Here is a 21090-nt window from a genome sequence, read left to right on the forward strand (position 1 = left end):
GACAGGGAGAGTCGGCACCGGCGTTGTAAGCCGGTGCAGACGGCGAATCAACCGCAGGCACGGTAAACCGTGCGGACGGCCGAGTCAGCCGCGTCATGTTGATGTAGTAGGGGCGGCGACTTGCGCATGTATCCATCCAGCAGCACGGCACGAACGCGCTAGTGCAAAAATAATATTGGCGCACACCCCTTTGCGACACCGTTATAATGAATAATGGTCCTGCGAAAAAACACCACAGACCAGAATAATCGTTCTTTGATAAAAATAACATGTGCTAATAAAATATATAAGAAAGATAGCACCTCGTAGTATCGTGGAGTGGCCGTAGCAGTTCACAGCAATTAGTACCAGATTAGTCAACTAGTACTAGTACTCCTCGTGAGCACCAAGTAGTACTTGTGGTTGATGAAATCATCCTCAGCCTTTACCCAAAATGTCGTAGCACCAGCAGCTTGTGAGTTGACGCCTGGGGGATTGAAATCAGCAAAACAGTGTATCGCAGTCGAAATTAACTGTCTCGGCGGCTTGGTAATCTCGACAGCGACTTGCACGCTGCGGGCGACTCGACAACCAAGCATAGTCCGGGTCATGACCGAATCCTGAAACCGAGTCAAGGCTGTTCCCTTCTTTTTTTTCCTTGACTTGTATGCTTGAGCCTCGTGATAAGGCATGATTTCCATGGGATGTTTTTTAGGACTTTCTCTAATGATGACCTTTGACTCTTCCAAACGGATGTAGCAGCGATCCTTCCAATCAGGAGATGTATCATGAGTAGCACCAAGGAAAAAAGAAAAGGCCCTGGCGACTGGATTCTTGTACGGGTCGGTCCAGAGGACCAGTATCTTCCGTGTGACCCTCGGTCCAGAGGAGAACAAGGTAAATCTAGTTTAATAAAATCAGACTAGACCGATCCCTGTGTTGCTCGGACAGCAGTTCGCCTCAGATCTAATTTAATAATATTAGCCAACCCAGTATTTGAGGCTGCTGAGAGCTGTCCACGGTGCAGCAAAAAATGAGGCCGAGACGAAGTCCAGGTCGCTGTCGGTTTTGTCTTCCATGTTTTCTCATCTCGAGCGTGGCTTGCATATGTTGACGTCTTTTTTGTCTGATCTCATCTCTTTTGGTCTTGGTCTTTGCTCCTGGCGCCTTGCAGCAGAACCTCAAGATCGACTTGGCTTAGATATCTTAATTGTACAGGGAACAAAACGCCTGTCGGTCTCGGCGGATCGTAGGACGGCGGCAGCGAACACACATAAGCCCAGCGATCCTAATTCTTCTTGAACTTTAACCTTGTGCTACCCACTCAAAAATTTAATCCCGACTCAACGATGAACTTTACCGGCTCTGCCCAAAGTTATGTTATGCCGGGTTATCCTGCTAGCCTTTTCTTCTTCTTCATCTAGTCAACCACGAGCTTCTCGATCCATATGAGAGATCCCTCCAAGAACTCAACACCACCATGCGAGAGCTCCACGGTGGGCGCCAACTGTCGTGGAATTGTCATGGCAGATGTCCTTAGTGTCAGGACTTAGTCGCGAGGCCAGCGCATCAATGTGGTAGCTTGAGAGGGGTTGGGCAGAATCGGGAGACGTAACACAAGACAAGGATTTAGACATCTTCGGGCCCCGGGAAACATCATCCGGTAATAGCCCTACATGTTGTTTGTGGCTAGGTCTCATTATGCTTATGAGAGAGTCGCCGGTAAACCGGCTCTTTGTGTCTAGCCCTAGAGATTGTTTCTTGTTGCTTGTCCCTCTTTGGGGTGCCCTGCCCCTCCTTATATAAGTTAGAGGGGCGGGTTACATGCGGAGTCCTAGTAGGACTAGGACTAGTCTATCTTTTCTTACAAGTTGAATACAAGTCCGGGTCTTGCTTCCTCGTAAAGGAAATATTCGTCATCCCTTTCTCCTTAAGCCGGCCCACCAGAGTATAAGCCAGCCTGCTGGGCCTTGGGCCTTGTCGTCCGTCTGATCCGCCCGTCGGGTCTCCAGTGAGTCACAATGTCCAGGCGGGTTACCTGTGAATCGCCATGTTCGGGCGGATCACGAGTGAGTCGCCAAGCTCTAGCCAGGTCTCTGGTGAGTCGCCAAGTCTGGCCAGGTCTCTGGTGAGTCACTAAGTCTGGCCAGGTCTCTGGTGAGTCACCAAGTCTGGCCGGGTCATACCGCGGGGTATATCCCCGACAACTGGGCACTATGTCAATAGGTTAGTCCCAAAAATGATATAAAGTTGCTATAAAATGATTGTAAAACATCCAAGAATGATAATATAATATCATGGAACAATAAAAAAATTATAGATACGTTGGAGATGTATCATCATCCCCAAGCTTAATTCCTGCTCGTCCTTGAGTAGGTAAATGATAAAAACAGAATTTTTGATGTGGAATGCTGCCTAACATGTTCATCACATATTATTTTCTTTTGTAGCATGGACATTTGTACTTTTAGATGGTTCAAAACAATAATCTACATTTGACATGATAACTTCAATGCTCAAGCATATCAACAAGCAACCATGTCTTTCAAAATATCAACACAAAAGAAAGTTATCCCTAGCCATCATGCTCAATCATTGATCCATTCATGAACCACACTCGAATATTAGCTACATCCAATGCTCAAGTACGATCATAGTGCTCCCTAGTTGGTGCTTTATAAGAAGAGATGGAGATTCAAGTAAAATAAAAATTGCATAAAGTAAATAGATAGGCCCTTCGTAGAAGGAAGTAGAGATTTGTAGAGGTGCGAGAGCTCAAAGCTTTATTGAGAGATAAAATATTTTGAGAGGCATACTTTTCCCGTCAACCAATAGGACCGAGTAATTCCCAACACTTTTCATGCTCCATATATATTAGGCGGTTCCCAAACATAAAATAAAGTTTGTTCCTTTTTCCACCATACTCACACTCCACGGCTAGTCGTATCCACGGGTACCGTCCATACCAACACTTTCCATGGAATTTTTTATTTGACAACATAAAGTAAATTTCTTTTTCATTTCGGGACTAGGCATCCCTATTACCGCCACACTCTCGTCCAATGACAAGTGAATAAACACTCATCTTGAGAATAACACATCTAGCATGGAAAATATTGGCCACCCCTTGCCGCTTCATAATCGGTACGGGACACACAAAAAGGAAATTCATTTTGAAAATTAGAGTTGGCACATACAAATTTACTTAGAACGGCACGGAAATACTGCATGCAGGTAGGTATGGTGGACTCATATGGCAAAACTTGGTATAAGGATTTTAGATGCACAAGTAGTATTTCTACTTAGTACAAGTGGAGGCTAACAAAAAGATTGAGAAGCAACCAACCAAGAAACAAAAATTCTCATAAGCGAGCATTAAGCATAACTAACACCGAATAACGCACCATAAGTAGGATGTAATTTCATTGCATAACCATTGACTTTCGTGCTTGCATAGGGAATCACAAACCTTAACACCAATATTCTTACTAAAGCATAATTACTCACCAACATGACTCACATATTACTATCATCATATCTCAAAACTATTACAAAGAATCAAGTTTATTTTGTCCAATGATCTTCATGGAAGTTTTTATTATATCCCTCTTGAATATCTATCACTTTGGAACTAATTTCATATACTGCAATTGCTTTTGACAAGCTCAAACAAATTTAAGTGAAGAACATGAGCACAAAAAATTTCATCACTCAAAATAATATAAGTGAAGCATGAGATAATTTGTTCAAAAATTTACTAATTCTCAAATAGATCTAAGTGAAGCATGAGAGTATTTCTTCAAAAAATTAAAGCACACCGTGCTCAAAAAGATATAAGGGAAGTGCTAGAGCAATTCCACGGCTCAAAAAATTTATGTGAAGCATAAAGAGCAATTCTAACAAATGATAGCATAATCTTGGCTCTCTCTCAAAATAGGTGTATCCAGCAAGGATACTTGTGACAAACCAAAATGCAAAACAAGCAAAGACTCATATAATACAAGACACTCCAAGCAAAACTCATGATATGTGACGAATAAAAACGTAGCTCCAAGTAAAATTTACCGATGGTCGTTAGAAGAAAGAGGGGATATCTTCCGGGGCATCCCGAGGGCATCCCCAAGCTTAGTTGATTGGTTCTCCTTGAATATTAACTTGGGGTGCCATGGGCATCCCCAAGCTTAGGCTCTTTTCACTCGTTATCCCTTCATCTATCATGATCTCACCCAAAACTTTGAAACTTCAATCACAGAAAACTTAACAAAACCTTCATGAGATCTGTTAGTATAATAAAGCAAATCACCACTCTAAGTACTGTTGCAAACCCATTCATATTTTATTATTGCATTATACGTACTATATTCCAACTTTACCATGGCTTATACCCCCCGATACAATCCATAGATTCATCAAAATAAGCACACAATGCAACGAAAACAGAATCTGTCAAAGACAGAACAGTCTGTAGTAATATGAAAATTTACCATACTTCTGTAGCTCAAAAAATTCTGAAAATTAGGAAAACATGGAAAATTAGTATATCAATCTTGTGTAAACAATTCAGAGCAAAAGCACGTTCCTGTGATTTTTTAAAATTCTGCTACTAGGCGTAAAAGTTTCTGTTTTTCGACAAGATCAAATCAACTATCACCGAACATGATCCCAAAGGCTTCACTTGGCACAAACACTAATTACAACATAAAAACACAATAATAACAATATCATAATTGTGTCAACACACAAAAACAGGAAGAAAAAGAGAAAAAAATATTTTATTCATTGGGTTGCCTCCCAACAAGCTCTTTCTTTATAGCCATTAAGATAGGCTTAAGATTTCAATGATGCTCACACGAAAGATAAGAATAGAAACACAAAAGGAGCATCATGAAACATATGACAAACACATTTAAGTCTAACATACTTCCTATGCATAGGAATTTTATAAGAAAACAAATTATCAAGACAAGAAACATCTAACATATGCAAAGAAGAGGAATAAAATATTGACGATCACTAGTACGCGTCGGTGCTATACAAAGGATTTTTAACCCCTTTCCGTGACGGCATTTGGGACCGTCGCCAAGTGAGTGTGGGCGATAGGGTGTCCTTCCCACACGATCCAGAAACCGTCGGGGATATGGAGCAGTGATCCAGAGGCCTTCCAAAATGTAATCGTGTGCGACGCAACACACACTAAATTCTTTTGCACATGTGGTATCGGTGATTAAACGTTTCTAATGACGCAGTGAAACCATACGGTCTGTCGTAATGAACCGTTTGGGAAGCAGTATGTAAGGCACACGGGCCAACATATGAACTGTGTGCGATTTGTGCCCCATCGCACATGAGTTTTCTGCGTAACCCGTCTCGCATGCAAGACTCCATCGCACACGTTTGCCAACAATTACCGTCCGTGATAATGTTCTAACACAAATGGTTCAGGAGCCCCTTCGCACGCATACAAGTGCTACAGACCGTTTGTGATTTGTTGGGTATCACCGACGGTTGCCGCAAGAGTTACGTGTGCTTTTCGTTTGGATTCCCACACGTTTCCTGAAAAAAATATGACTGGGATTGTATTTTACATTGGGCACGGTTTACTCCGAGTTCTCGTGTGCGATAACGCGATATCACAAACGGTTCCGGAGACCCTACACACATATAGTAGTGCTGCAAATCGTTTGTGATCTGCTGTGTATCCCCGACGGTTCCGCTACGATTGACGTATGCTTTTCGATGTGGATTGCACACACTCATTTAGTTGAACTGTGTGTGGAGCAATTGCCAGGTTAAAAAAATATCCCATTTTGACTCGGCATGCAAAAAGCAAATTTGCCACAATATTCAATAGAACAAATAAACAAAAATATCCCATACTGAATCGGCACGCAAAAAGCAAATTCACCACAATATTCAATATAACAAATAGTGTCCACAGGAAGAACATTCATCAGATTTCGCAACAATTTCAATTGAACATATGGTAGCTAAATTCCAATGATTTGTCCACACATATATGCATTACATAATTAATCATAGTGTAGGAAATACGAAGACCTCATCAGATGGAAAACAATGGATCCATGTGTTATATGTTTAGCGGCTAACTCTTACTCAATGTTTCAGGAGAAGGCATGCTGAAATCTTCATTATCACCAGTGGGATTGATGTAGTGATCCAGGAAGACGTCACTGATAAATCTCCGAACCATCGGCAATTCACCAGCCGGGAGCGGTTCAGGGGTCCTCGGTTTTAAGATGAGCTACAGTATTTTTAAGAGCAGAATGTTTCATATGAGTGGAGTAGAAGATATTAATTAATATAGACTTACTGGTACTAATTCATGAGGATCGTCACAACTATCAGCAGATTTGCAAATGGAGATCACGTGTCTGCAAACATAGTATCCACAAAGGTTGGTCCCTACTTCTTGCTGAGGACACTGAATTTTTTTGTACATAATTAGTCATGTATTTGTCCTGTTAGGAACAACCTAACTGGTGTTAGATGTATTATTTTTTCTTTGGACAAAATAGAAAGAGGTTTGTTCAGAAGCTTGAACATTTGACTAGCGTAAGGAATGGTATTTGCAGACTGTTGGATAAATTTTCCGAAAATAACGGATTTCGGTGTGTTACCGGAGAAACGATCTCGTGCTGCAGAGGTAGTTCCCTCTTGAACAGGTTCCCTGGTTTAGTTTTCTACAATGCGAGCACACAACAAATGATGATTAAGTTTGACAACATCAATTATTGAACCAGATATGAATGCAAATTAATTTCAACATCATAGAATTCAATACCTATCCATGAATTGCTGAAGATGCGTCAGATCCTGAGCGTTTATTGACTCTCTGAGAGAATCGATGTAGTAAACTGTGTTCTTGTTTGGAACAATGAAAACCAATATCCAGTGATTTTTACATATTAAGAAAGCCATGAACTTACTATGTCGAAATCTGAAAGACAATAAGTGTATTTGTGGTTGTTTACTTGACTTACCGTTCATGATATGGCCAAAGAAATGATTCTGCATGGGAGGTGTTCTCGAAGAGACGGACAACCGTGTTAACGGCCCAGTCCCGTCGGTCCTTACCATGTATTGTTGTGCCATTTGCTAATTCAGGATCTATGAAATACACACTCTCTCTTTTCCTTCTCTGCGCGTTCAATCCCCTGAGAGGAATAAAATGCAGTTAGTTGTTTATCATTTACAGCCTTGTATGGAGAAGTTGATCAGAGTTTGTTAAGTACTTACAAAATCAGGCATCTAACAAGAGTGGCATCGAGAACGTTGAAGTTGAAGAAGAGATGTAAGTCCTCGAAACTCACATCGATGGAACCAGCATCGTGTCAGAAATGATCTCTATTGTAGTGGACTAGCAAACCATGATGACCTGCTGACATTAGATCCATGCAATATTAATGTAACTCGCGGCAACTGGAGCTGCACTCATCAAAGTATTCGCCAACAAGAAATGGCTGGCCATGGACGTAATAGCGTGCTTGAAGTACGTCTGCTTTACTTTTAGCAAGCAACAAACGCACTTCTTCATCATCCATGGCGTCAGAAATAATATTACTCCCCGATTCGAACAAGCTGATGTTAATTTGGTTCTGGGCGATGGTTGCTTTAAGTAAGAGGCAATCGTTCTCTTTCCTCTTCACTTTCCCGCCGCGCTTCCTTGTGGTCGTGGGTGTAGCCTTTTTGGCCACTTCCTTCTTGGTACTTGAAGCATTTCTGGCAGAACGTCTGGTTGCCGAGCAGACGGTGAAGCTTGGACGGACTGCTTAGCAGACGGTTTATCTATGCCGGACCGCTGAGCTGGCGGTGCTGCTGTGACGGACTGCTGACCATGCATTGAAGCTATGTCGGGTTTCTGCGCAGGTGGTGCCAACTTGTCGGTGTGCTGAGGAGGCCGTGCCAACGCGTTGGTTTGCTGAGCAGGACCGACGGACTGATGAGCAGTCGGTTCTGGACCTACAGACTGCTTAGCAGGTGGTTCCGAAGCATCAGACTGCTTAGCAGTCTGTTCCACCGGGTTGGTCTGCTGAGCATGTGCTACAGCTGGTCTCCCCCCGCTGCTTCAGTGGCCGACATCTGGACCGGTGGTGCGTCTTCAGCAGTTGTAGGCCTTGCCACTGGCTACTTTGGGGTGGAGGATGACATGGCCTGTACGTCACAAAGTCGGGCCGGCTGATCACAGGTTGATGCATCAGCCCGTGAGAGCTGCTGTGGCAAGGAGAGTGTCACCGGTTGAGGGGCGACAGTGGTTGCTCTTGGCGGGCCTTCAGGGATCTCATCGATGAACTCTATTTCCTTTTGTGGCCACTGGTGTGATGTAACAGTGTTTCTCCCAAGGTCCTTTGCTCACCGAAGTCTCCTAGGACATTCTTTAGGGAAAATTCAGTGAATCTAGGCTTTACTTCAGTCACGTAGCACTTCACACAGCCCGGTTTCAATGGCACATTGTCCAAGAAGAGGCCATCTTCCAAGAAGGATGGGCAAACCCAGGCTGTTGCACATTTTAATGTACCTTCATAATGTGTAAGCATGCCCTTCAGTCTATCTTTCATTCCAGATAGATCAGATATAGCTTCATCACGAGCAGCTGCAGTCTCAGTGTCGCTGGGGTCAGCTGATGCACAGCTACTCTTATGCGGTGTTGCCGCACAATAAGCAGCATCCTCCATGCCCGCCTCCCCTCCCATCTGCTGGCTATCTATCAGTGTTAGAGTCTTCTGCATCATCATTGACTCCTCAACATCCTTTCGAACAACCGGATAAATCTCCTTCCTCAACCTTTCATACAATGCATTCTACTTCATTTCACTCCTCGCTTTTTTCATGTTGAGCCTCTCTTCTTTGCTGAGTGCGAAAGCACTCTTGTGCGGGACATTAACACCTATACCCCTTGCATGGCCAGGGGGCTCTTTTGTTTCCAGAGTAATGGACAGAATGTCACATGGCCCTGAGTTCTTGTGGAACCTTCCAGGGATCTTGGAAGCCTCTAACATCACTAGATAGAGTTCGGCGTCACGTGAGTTTTCAAAGTAATAAGTTCCATCATCACGCCTCTTTGCACGTGCCCGCAAATAGTCTCTGGCGCGTTCGCCCCTGATTTCACTAAAGGTCGGATTCCCACCCGCCGCTACTGCTTCTTTGTCCTCCTGTTCCCACATCAGTTTCATGCCGTAGTATCCTGCCACACCCATACGTTGGGGGTGTATGCTCTTCTTCTGAAGTTCCGATTGCTTGAAACTCTTCTCAACAAACTCTTTAGTTGCCCTGACCCTTTTGAATTATGCCCAGTCTGCCTTTGTAATTTGGGGGTATGCGGGGATTGGGTCCTTGCCTTCACTCAATTACTTCTTGTACAGCATGTGCTTCCAGTTTCTCCAAGCATCCCTAGCCTTCTTTAGTGCAGCGTGTTCCACCTGCATTCTCCACTGCTCTGAAACGTTGAAGTGATCCATGATCTCCCGGACTATCCTTCGCCGTGTTTCTGTGTCGGCCTTCCGAAACCCCGGCAGATTAATATTAAGCCTTGCCCTGCCAACAATCCACACACACTCCTGAACCTCGTGCGTGCTTTATCTGGTTTAGTTGGAGCCCAAGACATTAAATCAATCTCGGTTACTTCATATAAACATTTAGGCTGGTGTGTGGGCTTCCTTGGAGCGTTCCTCTGTATCCTGACCGGAAGGGTAATTGCTGCAACTCTATCCCGTTCAAGATTACTTGATCCCTCACAATCAGCTGAAGACCTAGGGTTGTTCGAATCAGATGAAGATACATCGCCTGAAGCATGAGTGATGTCGCTGCTACTCGGCATCTACAGAGAACACATGCGAAACTCAGGAAAGGAGGATAAGCATAAAACTAACAACTTGGTATCAAGCTTTCTAATCAAGCTTTCTGTAAATAGGCAGTAACTTATTGGAACAAATACAGCTTATATGTAGTAAGGAAGGTAGATAATGAACATATATACGCTCTCCGTTATTTTATAGTCAATTTGGGAACATATGGAACGAAATTGGAAGAGGGATTGTGAGGAAATATGCCTCACCGCGATGGAGAGCAGTAACTAACAGGCTTCTTAATGCAAACCCGGCTGGACCACAGGAGAGGCGAGGGTTACTGCATCCATATGCTCGAGGGTGGCTGGCGAGCAAACGAAGACGGCGAGGCGCGGGCCGCCGCGTGTTGGGAACGGCAGTGGAGGTAGGCTTGATGCCGAAGAGCGGGCACACGGCCGGGGTGAGCACGGCGGCGTCGGAGAGGGTTCTGCTGTGGATCTGGGGGAGGGGGAGCTGGCGATGGAGATTGGGTGGACTAGTTGAGTGAAACGGTGTGAGGGTGTTGGGGACTCCGGGTGTTGGCGGCCTAGGTGAAAAGGGTAAAAAATATACCCGGCAGCGCGCACGGAAAGGCCTATGCAAACGGTTGCCTCTAAGTGCTTGTGCACAAACAGAATAATTCCGTTTGAAATAAAGACGTACTAATTTTGAAATGAAGACTTGAGTTCATTGTTTTGCCTCTAAATTTTTCCCACGTAAAGCAATCATAATTATACCACGGATTTAATTTGCTGGCGCATTTCAGGTCTCGTGTGCTATATGTAAGACATTTTTTGGCATTTCCCGTGCATTTTGGCATATAAATCAATTCCTAGCCGGACTGCATTTTCTGTCAAAGGGATGACGATTGCTATTCGATCTGGGAGATCCAACGGTGCAGACGTACGATCCGTGGGGTTTAGGTTCTGGCCAATCAGAACGCACGATTCAGATCGCGCGCACAGCAAAGGGGGGGCGCCGGCCACGGTTTGGTAGGCACACGGCTTTCGTGTGTGAACCGTGTGCTATTTGAAAACATTTTTTCTGGGATGGGCTATTTGAAAACATTTACATGTGATGTCGAAAGGGATGAGGATCGCCGTTCGATCAAGGAGAATCCAACGGTGCAGGCGTACAATCCGTAGGGTTTTGGTTCTGACCAATCAGAACGCACGACTCAGATCGCGCGCGTGGCAGAGGGGGGGGCATCGGCCACGGTTTAGTGGACACACGGCTTTCGTGAGTGAACTGTGTGCTATTTAAAGACATTTACATTACCTAACATCATATTTTTGTTCGAATGAAAACATGAGTTCATCGTTTTGCCTCCAAATTTTTTCCACGGTAAGAAATCATGATTGTACCCTATGGTTTGATTTTCTGGTACATTTTACTAGGCGGCAAGCCTCGCTAGCAATCTCAAACTATGAATATGCAAAAAAAGATCTCGTTTGTATGTTTATATATATATGTATAGTCGCATACACGTGCGTGTTAGCTAGATCATTGGTGTGTCGCTTTGCGAGTTTTCATTCATTGTGCGAGAAACGGGAAAAAACTTCAAACAGTTTGGCCGCAGGGTGCGGCCAGAGGCGTAGGACTTGTTGGTATTTTAATTTCAAGAAATGCATATAGAGTCTGGAAAATAACGAAAATCATTGTGTCACTGTCGCGTGCTCTCACGATCGCATGGAAAAAAATTAGTAAAGTTTGGCACAAGTTCTGGTGCTCGCACCTTCCATACCGGAACATCTAACAAGAAGGATTATAGTTTCCAAAAGGAGATGCAGCACTTCGGACCGCAAATCGTCAGTTACTAGCATTAGTAGAAAACTGGGCTTTGGTCACAGGGCAATATCCACATTAGTCCCGGTTCAGTCACGAACCGGGACTAATGCGAGCATTGGTCCCGGTTCGTGCGGCCAGGGGCCTGCCGGGCCTCATGGGGGCATTGGTCCCGGTTCGTCCGGCCCCTTTGGTCCCGGTTGGTGGGACAAACCGGGACCAATGGGCCACGCTCCTGGCCCACCACCCTTTAGTCCCGGTTCATACCACAAACCGGGACTAAAGGGCTGGTCCTAGTTGCGGCCAGTGTTTAGTCCCACCTTGCCAACCGAAGGGCGCTCGCACCAGTTTATAAGCCCGTCCCTCTTTGCCTTGTTGAGCTCCTCTCAAAGTGAAAATAGATGCCCTTATACAGGGAATTTGACCTAAATTCACAGTAAATTTCTTTGAATTTCATAGAAATTTATTATGAATTTAGGTTGAATTTTCTCTATAGGCGCATCTATGTTCATTTTTTTATAGTAAATAAAATAAATAAACCTTAATAAAATAAATAAAAATAAATAAACCTTAATAAAATAAAATAAAATAAACTATAGTAACTAAAATAAATAAACCTTAATAAATTAAATAAAAATAGCAGCAGTAAAATAGATAAAAATAGCAGCAGAAAAATAAATAAAAACAAAATAATTAAAGTAAAATACATAAGTAATTAGAAATAAAATAAATAAGTTTTTTGTTGGAACTAGAAACAAAACAAAACAAATAAAGCAAAAGAGAAAACAAAAAACAGAGAAAAAAAATTGTGCCACCTACTTGGCCACCACGGCCTGAATACGACTTGAAACCCATCCATGGGCCAGGATTCAGGCCCGCAGAAGGCCCAGTAGGCCCCACAGGCAAAGAGAACGGTTAGGCCCGAAAGCCTGCAGTTGAGAGGAGCTCGAGAGGGTGGGCGCAGCAGCGCTTATAAACCACTCTCGAGCCCTCTCAACTAGCGAGGTGGGACTAAACTTTTGACACGGGGCACAAGGCCTTTGGTCCCAGTTGGTGCCACCAACCGGGACTAAAGGGGGGGCATTGGTCCCGGTTGGTGCCACAAACCAGGACCAAAGGCCTTTAGTCCCGGTTGGTGCCACGAACTGGGACCAATGAGTTCCCTATATACACCCCGTCGCCACAGCAGAGCACTCCACAGTGCTCTGTTTTTTCTGGATGGAGAGGGGAGGGCATTTGGGTGCTCTAGCTCACCTCCTATGCACATGAGGTGTTCGATGAAATGTCCGAGCCACACTAGTTAATCTTTCTCCTCTCGAAACTCGACCTCCGAGCTCCATTTTCCCCAAGATTTGTCTAGGTTTAGCGGTCTGTCACGTCCCGTCCCCGTCTTCACCGCCGTCGATCGCCCGCGCCGATCTCGTCGCCAGCACCACCGTGGTGAGCCTGTTGTTCTTATCTTCTTTCTGAAAGGAAAAAAAATTCTTACTTTAGATAGATACTTGTCTAATTTTGTTACTTTTATTATTCTTTCTTATTACATAGTGCGATGGTTTTGGTATCCGCCCCCCTCGGCCCTCGTCCTGTCTATGATTCGGATGTGGTATATATTATCTTTTTATAACTATTTGATTCATTTATTGTTTATGACAAATATGCCGACCAACGTGACATAGATTTTATTTATCTAGGAGGTGGTTGAACCGGAAATTCTAACCGACCCTATTGTCGAGAGGTTAAATTTAGTTGAAGAAGAAAACAATTACTTGAAGGAAAAAATAAAAAAAATTGAGGAGGAGAAGACGATATTGGAGTTGCATGTTGCGGATGTCGTCGATGATCACAAGATCAAGATGGATGCAATGCGCTTGAAGATTAGAAAGATTAGAAAATATGCCATTCATACCGAGGCTTCGTATCATTATGTCGTTGGATCAATTGTTACCTTGGTTGCGATTATGATCGCATTTGTTTTCGCATGGAAATATTTTACATAGTTTCAATGTATGGTTTAATTAATTAGATGCTCTGGAGAGCTATATATATGTTGTTAGATGAGAACTATGTATGTACTTTGGTTTTAATGTGATGATGAACTTCTATTAATTTGGTCACTTAATTATCTATTCATGATGTTCTGTAATGGCTTTTGACACACTTAATTATATATAATGCACGCAGATGAACCGGCAATGGATGTACGGTGACAGACACACCTCCGAGTACATTAAGGGCGTGCATGATTTTCTCGAAGTGGCTGAGGCAAACAAGCAGAATGGTTTTATGTGTTGTCCATGCCCTATATGTGGGAATACGAAGTCTTACTCTGACCGGAAAATCCTTCACACCCACCTGCTTTACAAGGGTTTCATGCCAAACTATAATGTTTGGACGAGGCACGGAGAAATAGGGGTTATGATGGAAGACGGTGAAGAAGAAGAGGACGATGACAACTATGTGCCCCCTGAATACGGTGATGCTGCAATGGGTGAAGCTGCTGAAGATCAAGAGGAACCAGACGATGTGCCCAATGATGCTGCAACGGGGGAAGCTGCTGAAGATGAAGAGGAACCAGTGCCCGATGATGATGATCTCCGCCGGGTCATTGTCGATGCAAGGACGCAATGCGAAAGTCAAAAGGAGAAGCTGAAGTTCGATCGCATGTTAGAGGATCACAAAAAAGGGTTGTACCCCAATTGCGAAGATGGCAACACAAAGCTCGCTACCGTACTGGAATTGCTGCAGTGAAAGGCAGAGAATGCTGTGCCTGACAAAGGATTTGAGAAGCTATTGAAAATATTGAAGAAGAAGCTTCCAAAGGATAACGAATTGCCCGACAGTACATACGCAGCAAAGAAGGTCGTATGCCCTCTAGGATTGGAGGTGCAGAAGATACATGCATGCGCTAATGACTGCATCCTCTACCGGGGTGCGTACAAGGATCTGAACGCATGCCCGGTATGCGGTGCATTGCGGTATAAGATCAGACGAGATGACCCTGGTGATGTTGACGGCCAGCCCCCCAGGAAGAGGGTTCCTGCGAAGGTGATGTGGTATGCTCCTATAATACCATGGTTGAAACGTCTGTTCAGAAACGAAGAGCATGCCAAGTTGATGCGATGGCACAGTGAGGACCGTAAGAAAGACGGGAAGTTGAGAGCACCCGCTGACGGGTCGCAGTGGAGAAAAATCGAGAGAAAGTACTGGGCTGAGTTTGCAGCTGACCCAAGGAACGTATGGTTTGGTTTAAGCGCGGATGGCATTAATCCTTTCGGGGAGCAGAGCAGCAATCACAGGACCTGGCCCGTGACTCTATGTATGTATAACCTTCCTCCTTGGATGTGCATGAAGCGGAAGTTCATTATGATGCCAGTTCTCATCCAAGGCCCTAAGCAACCCGGCAACGACATTGATGTGTACCTAAGGCCATTAGTTGAAGAACTTTTACAGCTCTGGAATGGAAACGGTGTACGTACGTGGGATGAGCACAAACAGGAGGAATTTAACCTGCACGCGTTGTTGTTTGTAACCATCAACGATTGGCCCGCTCTCAGTAACCTTTCAGGACAGACAAACAAGGGATACCACGCATGCACGCACTGTTTAGATGATGCTGAAAGTACATACCTGGACAAATGCAGGAAGAATGTGTACCTGGGCCATCGTCGATTTCTTCCGACCAACCATCAATGTCGAAAGAAAGGCAAGCATTCCAAAGGCGAGGCAGATCACCGGAGGAAGCCCGCCATGCGTACCGGTGATAACGTACTTGCTATGGTCAATGATTTACACGTAATCTTTGGAAAGGGTCCCGGCGGACTAGCTGTTCCGAACGACGCTGAGGGACACGCACCCATGTGGAAGAAGAAATCTATATTTTGGGACCTACCCTACTGGAAAGAGCTAGAAGTCCGCTCTTCAATCGACGTGATGCACGTGACGAAGAACCTTTGCGTGAACCTGCTAGGCTTCTTGGGCGTGTATGGGAAGACAAAAGATACACCTGAGGTCCTACTAGCTACGCTCTTACGAAAGAAGAGAAAGAAATCTTCTTTGAATGCCTGCTCAGTATGAAGGTCCCGACTGGCTTCTCGTCGAATATAAAGGGAATAATAAATATGCCAAAGAAAAAGTTCCAGAACCTAAAGTCTCATGACTGCCACGTGATTATGACGCAACTGCTTCCGGTTGCATTGATGGGGCTTCTACCGGAAAACGTCCGATTAGCCATTGTGAAGCTATGTGCATTCCTCAATGCAATCTCTCAGAAGGTGATCAATCCAGAAATCATACCAAGGCTAAGGAGTGATGTGGCGCAATGTCTTGTCAGTTTCGAGCTGGTGTTCTCACCATCCTTCTTCAATGTCATGACGCACGTCCTAGTTCAGCTAGTCGACGAGATTGTCATTCTGGGGCCCGTATTTCTACACAATATGTTCCCCTTTGAGAGGTTCATGGGAGTCCTAAAGAAATATGTCCGTAACCGCGCTAGGACCGAAGGAAGCATCTCCATGGGCCATCAAACAGAGGATGTCATTGGGTTTTGTGTTGACTTCATTCCTGGCCTTAAGAAGATAGGTCTCCCTAAATCGTGGTATGAGGGGAGACTGACTGGAAAAGGCACGCTTGGAGGGGACTCAATAATATGCAGGGACGGATATTCTTGGTCTCAAGCACACTACACAGTTCTACAGAACTCTACCTTAGTGACCCCGTATGTCGATGAACACAAGAACAGTCTGCGCTCCAAACACCCGGAGCAGTGTGACGACTGGATTACATGTGAACACATCAGGACTTTCAGCAGTTGGTTGGAAACACGTCTCAGAGGTGACACCACTGTTTGTGATGAGTTGTACTCGTTGTCCTGGGGACCATCTTCGACTGTATTGACTTACAAAGGATACGAGATAAATGGGAATACATTTTACACGATCTCCCAAGATCAAAAGAGCACCAACCAAAACAGCGGTGTCCTCTTTGATGCAGCAACCGAGAGGGGAAAGGACACATATTATGGTTACATATTGGACATATGGGAACTTGACTACGGACATGATTTTAAGGTCCCTTTGTTTAAGTGCAAATGGGTCAATCTGTCAGGAGACGGGGTACAGGTAGACCCACAGTACGGAATGACAACAGTGGATCTGAACAATCTTGGGTACACTGACGAACCGTTCATCCTAGCCAATGATGTGGCACAGGTTATCTATGTGAAGGACATGTCTACCAGACTGAGAAAAAGAAAAGATAAGGAAGCGAATACATCATACGATGAGCCAAAGCGCCACATAGTTCTTTCAGGAAAAAGGGACATTGTGGGAGTGGAGGGCAAGACAGACATGTCTGAAGATTATGAAAAGTTTCATGAAATTCCTCCCTTCAAAGTCAAGGCTGACCCAAGCATCCTCATAAACGATGAAGATTATCCATGGTTACGGCGCAATAAGCAAATGACACAAGCGAAGAAAAAGTGAAGACTTTCTCCCGCAACTATTATGATGATACCATGCCAACTTTGTAACAGACGAGTATGATACCATTGTCCGTTTTGTACACGAAGTGCATCTAGTTTTTGCCGTAACCCTCTCAACTTTCTTGCACATGCTATGTGGATGAAATGATGATACCATGCCAACTTTCAACCTTTTCAGAGTTCATTTGAAATGCTTTTCAATTTTAGGGTCTTATAGCTCAAAATAATTAGTAAATGCATGAAAAATAACAGGCCAAAAATTAAAAATTATGCCACCTACTGGCCCACCACGGCCTGAATACGATTAGAAATCCATCCATGGGCCAGGATTCAGGCCCGCAGAAGGCCCAGTAGGCCCACAGGCATGTACAGAGAGGTTAGGCCCGTAAGCCTGCTTTAGAGAGGAGCTCGACAGCTAAGGCGCACCGCACCTTATAAAAAGGTGCGGCTCTCTCTCAGCTAGCGAGGTGGGACTAAACTCCCACCACCACGCCGCTGTGCAAGGCCATTGGTCCCGGTTGGTGGCACAAACTGGTACTAATGAGGCTGTGGCCCCACGAGCACCTTTAGTACCGGTTCGTAGCACGAACCGGTACTAGAGTTTCTTACTAAGTAGTTTTTTAGTCCCACCTCGCTAGCTGAGAGGCACTAGGAGCGGTTTATAAGCCCTGAGTGCAGAGACGATGAAGAAGAGGCGCAATGCTCACCTTCACGTTGCTTAGCTTCAAGCCTTGAGGAATAAGGTAGACTGCATGGAGCTATGTGCAGTGCAGTCTACACTATTCCGAAAGGCTTGAAGCTAATCAACGAGCATTGCACCTCTTTTTTATTTTTAATAACTTATTACAACTCCGGACTTCTTGTGTTACGACAAAATAAAATAAACTTTAATAGACAAAGAATTATCATAAAGAACTTTTTTTGATAGAAACTTTAATAACAAAAAGAATTATCATAAAGTAAAATAAATAAGTAATTAGAAACAAAATAAAATAAAATAAATAAGTTTTTTGTTGTAAGTAGAAACAAAACAAAATAAATAAAGCAAAAAAGAAAACAAAAAAACTAAATACAGCAAAAGAATTTTCATAAAGAACTTTTTTTGATAGAAACTTTAATAGCAAAAAGAATTATCATAAAGTAAAATAAATAATTAATTAGAAACAAAATAAAATTAAATAAATAAGTTTTTTGTTGTAAGTAGAAACAAAACAAAATAAATAAAGCAAAAAAGAAAACAAAAAAACTAAATACAGCAAAAAAAATTGTTGGGACGCTGCCCGCTGGGCCTTCCAACCCTCAGGTTTGCAAATACAGGCCCAGAAAGGCTAGAAGGCTCAACGGGCAGCGCGCCAAAGTTAGGCCCAGAAGCCCGCTATAGAGATGAGTTCGAGACAGCAGCCGCGCTGCGGCTTTTAAACTGGTGCGGGCGCCCCTCGGCTAGCGAGGTGGGACTAAACTTTTGGCCGCGACGCAGGCAGCAAGAGGCCTTTGGTTCCACCAACCGGGACTAAAGGGGTGCATTGGTACCGGTTCGTGGCACCAACCGGGACCAATGCCGCCCCCTTTAGTCCCGGTTGGTTCCACCAACCGGGACCAAAGGCCGCCGTTTCCCGCCCTTTGGGCTGCTGAAAAGAGGGCTTTGGTCCCGGTTGGTGGCACCAACCGGGACTAATGCCTACCTTTAGTCCCGGTTGGTGCCACGAACCGGGACTAAAGGCTTTGCTATATAAGCAAACACTTAGGAAATTTTTCAGAGTTCATCTGCAGTTTGCCCCGACGACGCCGAGGCCACCAGGCTGCCCCGACGCCGCCCGCCGCCCCGACGCCGCCAGGCTGCCCCGACGCCGCCCGCCGCCCCCGCCGTCGCTGTCGCCATCGCCGTTGCCCGCGCCCTTGCCGTCAGCCGTGCCCCTGCCCCGACGCGCGCCGCCCCGGCCCGTCCCCATCGTCGCCCTGCCCCGCCCTTCGCAGCCGTCACCCCCTACCCCGAGCGCGCGCCCACTGCCCCGTCGCCATCCTCGCCGCCGACCCCGCGGTCCTCCTCACCTTGGTCCGGCCGGCGCCCTTTTTTCATATATATGCTTGTTTTTTTCATATATATGCTTGTTTTTTCATATATATGATGATATGTTCATGTATGAGTATATGTATGTATATATGTTCTCTGTGTATATATATGTTCATGTATATATGCAAAAGATAGATTTTTAGAAAAGTTAGGATTTTTTTCTGTTCATAGATTTTTTTGGTGATATTAATTATTGTAGAATATGCAAATGTTTGTATATTCATATGAACAATGCATTAGGCAAAACGTTTACTTTTTTTGAAATTTTCTATTTGAACATTTTTTTATGAATGAGAGGAAAAAGGAAAATAAGAAGAGGAAGAAAGGAGAAGAAGAGGAGAGGAAGAAGAGGAGAAATAAATAAGAAGAGGAAAAAAGAAGAAAAAGAAGAGGAGAAGAAAGGAATAGAAGAGAAGAAGAAAAAATAGAAAAATTTCTATTTTTTCTTCTTCTCTCCTCTATTCCTTTCTTCTTCTCCTCTTTTTTTTTCTTCTTTTTTTCTTCGATCTTCCCCTCTATTCCTTTTCTTCTTCTCCTCTTTTTATTTCTTCTTTGTTTTCTTATGTTTTATCGGGTCTGTCGTCGTCGATATACCCCTCTCCCGATAACTTCAACACGAGGGGGGTCGATATACCCCCTCCCCGATAATATTATTTTCCCATGTACGTATGTCGTCGTTGTCGATATAACCCCCTCCCGATAACTTCAACACGTGGGGGGGGGGGTCGATATACCCCCTCCCCGATAACATTATTTTCCCATGTATGTATGTCGTCGTTGTCGATATATATAACTCCCTCCCAGATAACTTCGACATGATGGACGGTCGATATTTATACCCCCTCTCGACCGTGATAACTTATACCACGGGAGCACCCCCCGGCCCTCTCGCTCGACCAAAACTCTCGAGGACACCCAAACCCTAGAAAAAAACGATGTCGGTCTCCTACCCCCTCCCGCCGCGCCCCTACCCTTGAAGCGTTGCCGAGACCACCCCAAACCCGGAATAAGCTAGGTCTACGTTTGCACTAATATATCCACCTGCTGTCATGTTTGTGTAATAATTGCCATGTTGTAATATTTGTAGAAACAATGGAGCACGGACGAGACGAGCAAGCAGAAGAGGTGTTGGGGGACATAATCTTAGCCGGAGGTGATATCTTGTCGTATCTTAACAACAATGATGGTCTGGAAGAACATGGTGAAGAAGCAGGCTACGGTGATCGAAGAGTGGAGGAGGAAAGACATGATTATGATGGCTCCGGTGACCCAATGCTGGTGCAAGAAGAAGCCCGTGGTGACAGCTCCGGTGACCGAACAGAGTCCGGCCAGGTAAATATATTAGTTAAGCCTGTGCTGACTAGCTAATTGATGCATTCATTGTTTTGGTATGTACACATATTAATTAACACTCGTCTTTCTTCTTTTTTCTAGCCCTCTGGATCGAGCACAACTGCGGTAAAGAGACGAGGCCCGAAGAGAAAGTTGCGCTCGGATGAAAGGTTTGAGATCACAGCAATCGCGCGCGACGGCCAACCGATTGAACCCATCCGGACAAAGGATGCATTTGCTGCTCAGTGCGGGGTTCTAGTTAGGGACAAGATCCCGATCAGCATCCAGCAATGGTATAAGCCTAAGAAGGAAGACCCTGAGGTGTCTTATATCAATGATATGCAGAAAGATGATCTTTGGACTGAGCTGAAGGCAAATTTCACCCTACCGCCAGAGGAGGATCCGGAGAAGCCAGTTAAAGAGCAATTAATCAAGTCTCATGCTCTTAAGAAGATGGCAGACCTATTCAGGAGGTGGAAGAATGAGCTGAAAACGTTTGTCGACAAAGAAGAGACACCAGAATTCATCGGCCGGTATGAGAAGATCAGAGATCACTGGCCCGCATTTGTGGCCCACAAGACATCGGAAAAGAGTAAGAAGAT

The sequence above is a fragment of the Aegilops tauschii genome, chromosome 2 (assembly GCF_002575655.3).
Source record: "Aegilops tauschii subsp. strangulata cultivar AL8/78 chromosome 2, Aet v6.0, whole genome shotgun sequence".
Classification (NCBI taxonomy): domain Eukaryota; kingdom Viridiplantae; phylum Streptophyta; class Magnoliopsida; order Poales; family Poaceae; genus Aegilops; species Aegilops tauschii.